This window comes from Bidens hawaiensis, unplaced genomic scaffold (genome assembly GCF_021521415.1).
Source record: "Bidens hawaiensis isolate Kalapana, Puna unplaced genomic scaffold, B.hawaiensis_p1.1 tig00008374_1, whole genome shotgun sequence".
Lineage (NCBI taxonomy): Eukaryota > Viridiplantae > Streptophyta > Magnoliopsida > Asterales > Asteraceae > Bidens > Bidens hawaiensis.
This window is the reverse complement of record NW_027491592.1, coordinates 889,725-897,995: the sequence shown is the minus strand read 5'-3', so window position 1 is coordinate 897,995 and position 8,271 is coordinate 889,725. Positions and strand designations below refer to the sequence as shown.

The 8,271-nt window shown below is 35.4% G+C and overlaps 1 pseudogene; it reads left to right on the top strand.

Moving 5' to 3' along the window:
- The first annotated feature begins 4,027 nt into the window (after positions 1-4,027).
- LOC143637564 (berberine bridge enzyme-like 8 pseudogene) lies at positions 4,028-5,613 on the top strand (annotated as a pseudogene).
- Positions 5,614-8,271: the final 2,658 nt, after the last annotated feature.

Here is an 8,271-nt window from a genome sequence, read left to right as displayed (position 1 = left end):
CGTACAATGGCTTAATTGTGTTGATTTTGCTGGTTAATTCTTGTTTCTACTTTGTTTTACCCTCTAATCACTTTTTAACCCAAAGCTCGTTTTGATATGGCCTCTTTCGACCTGAATCATCGAGATCTGAACCAAAATAACCATTTTTTTGTATCGACATGTTCTGACCTTAATATGACCCACGAGCCGAACCTGTCCGACGTTTTGCCGGTACTAATTGGTAATCATGTAACATGTTAGTTTTTTTTAAATTAATAAACTATAGCAATACCATATTCAACTAAAGATAATAAAATGTTCGCTTTTATGGTATAATTTTTTAAAATAAATATTAACGTGTGAAAAAGTTATGGTCGTTTAAAAGTCGCGGGGTAGTTTGTTTGAAATAAGGGGTAAAAATGTAACTATTATAAAAATTAACAAAAACTTATTGAAGTTGAAGGACTAAAATTGTAATTTACTTTTAACAAAGTTGAAGTTAACCGTTCATTGATATGATTAAAGATAAAAGTGTCGCTAAAATCTTATAATTTGATGCATTATGTGTTGTAACTTTTACATGGTTGATGATACCTCTTTAAATTTAAGAGGTAATTGAGATTCTTTTTTATATAGTATAAATATAAATATAAAAAGTTGATGAGCGAATATTGGCTCGAACTCGGCTTGTTTATAAATTGTGCTAATTTCAAACGAGCTATTCTGATCAAACAGTTATGGTTCTAGTGTTCCAAACTTGAAATGAGTCATAATTTTATCACATCTAGTAGTTTTAATCAAGTTAATCATAGGACACGATAGAAAAGCTTTGCATGCGTTTCTACTACAAGAAATTTGGGATATTATCCATACATAGTATGTATAGGTAAAAGTCTATTATGTGTTTGGAACTTTCTTTACCTACATATAAATTAAGTGTTTTGATGTGTTAACTCAAACATGTGGATATAGATCATTACGAACACATCAGTTATATGTAGGCATATATCATGTCATACCTACACATATGTGTGTGACTAAAACTAATAATTATGCGTGGTTATAAGTATAATGATTAGTGTGGGTGGCGGCTGATGTGGTAGCTAACGTGGCAGACTGACAGATGACATGGACTAATACGATGACACGACATATCCCTACTAAGTGTTGTTAACATGTGTCATAAATGCATGTGTGGGTGTATGTAATTTCATGTTTGGGTAAAGATCGTCAATGCGTAGGCACTGATGTCAGTATCATGTGTACAAAGAAATATAGATGTGTTGGTAAAAATATGTTGAAGAAACACTAAGTTAACCATGGATGTGTTGGGTAAAGATCGTCAATTCATAGGCACTGATCTCAAAGTCGTTTAGTATAATATGTTGTGTACAAATAACTATATATCTTTAATTAAGGACTTAGATTCATTGTTGGGGATATGTTTATATGGTTCACATTATTGGCTTTCATTATAAATTCTCATTCACAATATTATAGTGAGATAAAATGCGGTTAGAAACTTGATTTCGGTCAAGTCGATTAGAAATGCGGGTGATGGCATGAACCACTTTTCGGTCTAGTTGATTGAAAATTTGATTGCCAAAGCTGGTAATTCAGTAATGTTATTACAACTACACATGTTGCAAGTGGATTATGACTTATGAGCAAGTGTAACCTATTCGGATCAGATAGCAGAGATGGATCGGATTCCTACCTTAAGGGTTTTATAAAAAAGAAATGTCCAAGTTAATTCCAGTTTGTACATTCTTTGTGGTGAAACTCTCGAGAAGGCAAATCATTTGTTTACTTCGTGCTACGTACATCGCTTTGGTGTATGACAAGGAATCCGCAACTGGTGCAAGATAAATCATATATTTGCCTTAATGGTTAGAGACTTAATAAAATTTCCTAACTTAAGATGGATAGGCATTGGACAAAAGGACATTCTACATGAAATTATAATTATTGGTTGTTATCGCATATGCAAGACAAGGAATAAAGCCTAAGTGAGTCTCAAACAAAGAAGTTAAAGTACGTGATAAAAATATTTGAAGTAGGGGTGAATATAAAACCGAATTAACCGAATCGAAAAAACCGAACGCATTAACCGACGGTTAATTTTTTGTTTATTTGAAAAACCGAATTTTCGGCTTCGCTTCGGTTTTCCAATTTTAAAAAACGAACTGAACCGATTAATGGTGATGAAGATTGGGATTAAACTTTGAAGATGAACAAAAAGATTAATGGAGATTAGAACTAAACTTTTTAGTGTTTTTTGGTTAAGAACTTTGTTGAATTTTAAACTCTATTACTCTAGCACCTTTGTATACGTATGTTTTCACGTAACATGCGTCTAATTTTGTTTTTTGTGTTCAATATATTTGTGGTACTCTAATACACTCTTACAGGCTTAAAATTATCATCTTCATTTTTAATTCTTTTTGCAATGTCTACACATAATTGAAATAAACCGACTATAACCGAACCAAAATCGAAAAACCGAAACCGAACGGTTTGTATATTCAAAAACCGATGACTTCAGTTTCGGTTTCCGTTTTGCCTAAAAACCAAACCGAACCTTGCACAGCCCTAATTTGAAGATATCAAATAGTTTGGTTTTATGTGGATAAGGAATAGGTCAAAACACACAATTCTATTATTTGGAGTGATTGTTACAATTCCTCTTTTTCGTAGTTTTTTTAATGTTGTAATTTGGCATGTTGTTTGCCCTTGCTTAGACCGGGAGTGTTTTTTTTTTTTTTTTTAAATTTGCCTTTCGAAAAAAAAAAGATAAAATGCGGTTAGGAGGTGAAATAAATTGATATGTATTGTCATTGTCTCTGTTTGATTCTAAAACTAAACAACGGGAACCAAAAGTTTAAAGTCATTTATAAAAGTTAGCAGATCATTTACTAGACACATTCACTAGCTATAACCTTTAAAAGGTTACAAAGCCACACAGATTCAATGCTAATGTGAAACAACTTTCCTTGAGTGGTTGTGCCTATATGGCATCCTCGATTTAAGCCATTACACACAAATAAAGTTCTGTGAGGATGCGAGCCTAAGAACTTCAAAAAATGAGGGTGACAATAGGCGGGTCGCTTATTGAATGTGATTTGTGAGACGAGACGATACCTTATCTTAATAAAGTAAAGAACTTCAATAAATGAGGATGACAATAGGCGGGTCACTTATTGAATGTGATTTGTGAGACGAGATGATACCTTATCATGTCGACAATGCTCATTTATATCGTAAACCTGTTATAAATCGATCTGCCAAAAAAATATATCTTAATAAAGTAAAGAACTCCATATCATTTTCATGTCTAGCTACAAATTCATTCTTAAAATAGTTATGCTATTGAATGTAAAAAAGACAACTAACTGGAATGATACAAGGATGACACGCAAAAAAAAAAAACAGAAACAAATAAAATCTATTGCCTTTTTCAATTATCAAGATTAAAGTTGAAATGATAGTCTACTCTTTCACAATGCAAACAAAACTAAATGGTGTTTTTGTTTTTTTGTTCAATTTTCATGGCTGCCTTTTGCTCGTTTTAGCAAAGTTAGCCACTCTTTTTCTTTCCTATGATAAAAATGTACAATTACACATGTTTGTGCCTAATTTGCTTTTGCCTAGAGCTACACTTTCATAAATCATAATATAAACGTGAGATTTGTGTCAAAGTTGATAATGTATATAGTTTAACTTGATTTCAAGTAGCATGATACCTTTTTACTATTGTATATTTAGAATAAATTGATGGCTCGTCCAAATATTGGAAAAACAGTCATTCAGACCGATAATTATCAAAGCTTGATCTCCGATGGTAAGAACTGATGTCCGGATATTGTTCAAACGGATATTCTGACCAGCAATTTTCAAAGTTTGACAACCGTCCAAGTATCTTTTGGACTATTGTCTTATGTTGTAAAATCATATGGGTGTAGTATAGCTATAACATGACCTTATTACTTTCATTTGTTTGATTGCTTATAAATATCATTACAATACATGCATGCACAATTCATCTAACATGGCAGTCCCCATATTATCCCTCCTCATTCTCTTCATCTCTACCAAATCCTCCGGAAATCACATAACAAATCTCTTCATTGATTGCTTAAACAACCTATTGGAACCTTCTTTCCCGATCATCGAAACAATTTACACTCCTAGCAACCCTTCATTCTCTTCCATATACCATGCATACATCAGAAACCCTATTTTCCACAACTCCTCAAGAACCAAACCTTTATTAATCATCACCCCATTACACGTCTCACACATCCAAGCCGCGATAACATGTGCCCAAAATCATGGCATGCGAATGAGAACAAGAAGCGGTGGCCATGACTACGAGGGTCTCTCTTATCTTTCCTACTCGAACGCCCCATTTTTCATACTTGACATGTTTAATTTACGTTCAGTAGATGTTAATATTATCAAGAATCCGCATGGGTCCAAGCAGGTGCTACCCTTGGTGAAGTTTACTATCGAATAGCCGAAAGAAGCATGATATATGGGCTCCCTGGTGGAGTTTGCCCTACAGTTGGAGTTGGTGGCCATTGTAGTGGAGGTGGTTATGGTAACATGATTCGAAAGTTTGGTTTAACCATGGATTTGATACTTGATGCTTTGTTGGTTGATGTTAATGGTGCGGTGTTGGATCGTGAGTCGATGGGGGGAAGATTTGTTTTGGGCGATTACGGGTGGTGGTGGTTCAAGTTTTGGTGTTGTTAAGTTAATTCGTGTCCCGCCTCGAGTTACTTTTTTTAATGTGAAAAGAACATCAGAAAGAAACATTGTTAAGATTGCAGATAAGTGGTTAAATGTTGCTCATATGTTGGACAATGATGTGTTCATTCGAATGAGTTTTGATGTTGTAACCAACATAAAGGGAACGAAGAAGATTCGTGCTTCGTTCCCTAGCTTGTTTATGGGAAACTCCACAAGGCTGTTGAGCCTTGTGGACGACAGTTTCCCAGAATTAGGGTTACTAAAATCACAATGTGTTGAAACGAGTTGGGTTGAATCGACTGTGGTCTATGCAGGGTTCCCGGTAAACACACCTATCGAGACTCTACTTTCTCGAACTCAACAAACGGAACGAGATAGACCATTCAATATCAAATCCGACTTCTTAAAAAACCCTTTCCAAGAGAAGGATTAAAATCCATATTCAAGAAGATGAAAGAACTCGAAAACCAGATGATCACTTTTAGTCCGCTCGGTGGACAAATGAATGAGATCTCGGAGTTCACAAAACCATACCAGCATCGAGCAGGCAATATTGCAATGATTGAATATGAAACTTATTGGAACGAGCTAGGGACGGAAGCCGCGAAAATGAACCTAGAGTTTGCTAGGAAGATGCATGAGCATATGACTCCCTATGTGTCCAAGAACCCTAGAGAAGCATTTTACAATTACAAAGATCTGGACAATGGTGTGAACCATCATGGGAAGTATAGTTATGAAGAAGGGATGGTTTATGGGGTGAGGTATTTCAAAGAGGTTAATTATAATAAGCTTGTAATGGTGAAGACCATAGTTGATCCTCATAATTTCTTTAGAAATGAACAAAGCATCCCACCTCTACAATCGTCATATGACATGTAATATATACATGTAATATATAGAGTGGGAAATGGATAATATTTATGAAATAAAATATAATAGAAATGCTCTTTTTATTCATAAGAGAAATACATTATAACACCATGTACAAAAGAACTACAAGAAATATAAGAAAAATTACATAAACGTAAAACTGATTTGAGCCGAAGATTCTAATTTTTAACAATGTTTTTTCAACGGTGTTGTTAAATACAACAATTGAACAATTTCTAAAAAAGTTGCACCAAGCTTTTAAAATAAATTCCGAGTCTCTCTAAATAAAGTCGTCTCTCCCGGATCAAATACAACAGATGAAGCGGTATGTATTTTCTTAGATGGCTCATGCACCCAAGATACCATCCAACTTTTTAATGTTTCCTGTTTTGTGAAAAGTGAAGACATAAAAGTTTGATACGGTGAAAATATTTTCATAAGAGTTCGCCTCCTTTGGCTAGAACTTTTGCTCCTCTTGCCATTTCTATGTTTGGGAGTTCATTTGTTCTCTTTTGTATTTTTAAATCTTTATTTCAAACTGAACTCAAAAGTCCACTTTAAGCTCACTTAAAATAAACCTCATAATAATGCAATTATGTGTCGTTAAATAAAATATCTGGATGTATTTAGTTATAAATGGTTTTGCAATTATTTATAGCGCGCATTATTTATGTGTAATTATATAATACTTGTGCGTGATTAGGCGTGCACGAATTCAACTTCGCCCAAAGACATGTTTCGCTTTCTGATGACTTTATGCACTTTGTATGATAAGACCCTTTTGTATATTACTTCATTTCTACGTAACTAAATCCGTCTAAAATACAACATATAAATATATTTAAAATAACAATTTTCATGACTTCCTTTTTCTTTAACGATTCATTAAACCAAGCTTTGAGGTCTGCTCTAAGCTTGACCCATTATTATTTGATTTTATATTTCCCACCAATCTCAGTGCTGAGATGTTTCGATTGTTGAAAATTGCCTCATTTCTTGCTCTTCAAATAAGCCAACATGTGGTTGTTATTTGCATTTTTACCCGTTGTTAAATTCAAGCTATACGACAATTCCACCATTTCTAACCGAATAGGCGAATATAATTGTTAAGCATGTGTAAGTTTCATCCAGCCGAGAACGATTGTCCAAACTAGAGGTGCACAAATCGGTTTTTTTAAAAAAACCGGTTCGGTTATTAACCGGACCGGTTTTTTTTGGCCCAGAAAAAAACCGGTTCGGTTAATAACCGGACCGGTTATTAACCGGTTTTTGTATCTGAAAACCCTAACCGGTCTAACCGGTTAGGACCGGTTTAGAAACCGGTTAGAACCGGTTAATAAACCGGTTTTTTTATTAACCGGTTTTCTAATAACCGGTCTAACCGGTTAACCGGTGTTTTTTTTTTTTTTTTTTTTTTTGGGTTTAGGGTTTAGGGTTTAGTTTGGAAGACCGAAGCCATTCTTTGCTTTCGTTGTTAGGGTTCTTTGCTTGGAAGATTAAAAACACATAACTTTCATTTATAGCTTTTACATAAAAAATACAAACATTAAATCGTTATCGCATATTCGTAACTCAAAAATACAAACATTAAATAATGCTTAGACACGATTACATTAACAACTTGTTGTTTCTTACTCATTATTTGCCTCCATGTTTGCTGTTTCTTTAACTAATTTTCTTCGCTACCCGATCCCGAGCTATTCCTTAGGTAATCGTCGTACGCGGCTTCTTCATCGGTCATTGGTTGAGTGTGTCCTTGATTGACCTCGTCTTCATACAAGGCCGCCTCATAGTCCATTTCCCCCTCGAGTGAGCGTTGATGTTGTGCCCTATCTAAAGAGTCCAAGTAATCCTTGTAGCAAATCGACATCTCTACAGCTGGTGGAGTGAGTCGAGTCCTCCTAATCGATATAACCCTGCCAGAAACAGAAAAAGCAGACTCCGAAGCTACCGTGGAAGCTTGGACCGTTAGTAAATCTTTGGCCATGGCGGCGAGGATCGGAAACTCATCCTCCTTACCTCTCCACCAAGCCAGCAAATCAAGACTTCTAAATTCATCCGGAGTCATGTGTTTCACAAAGTTGGTACCACCATACCTTCCAAGTTCACTGCTTGAGGTGTTTACCTTTTGACGTTTACCGGCGTCTTCCCAAATCATGTAGTACATCCCCATTTCAAGGTCGGTTTGGGATTGGGATTGGGATTGGGCAACAGCTCTTAACGAGTCATGAATTTGGGAAGACGACCCGTATTTTGTAAGGTAAACATCATACATGTTTGACAAGGTGGGATTGGAGTTTGCATCTTTGCCATAAAACTTCAAACAATGTTTGCGTCGAGCTTTTTGGCTACCGTTAGACATTTCGCATAGGTCGAAATGTTGCCAAACATCATGGTTTCGTTTCGTGGGGATGACCCGAACGACCGTTTCTCCCGTGTTCGAGGCACCCATGTTGACGGATGAAGCAGCACTTTGGGAGGCCATGATAATCGACTACGAAATAAGAGCGTATGGAGTGGTAATGTGGTATAATTGAGCGTGAGATAACAAAATAATCGCGTATGAAATAAACGTTTAGAGCGATTGGAGTTGTATAATCGAGTGTGATCTAACCAATACCCAACCTAAGCTATATATAGATGTTTGTGGGGGTAAAATGGGGGAAA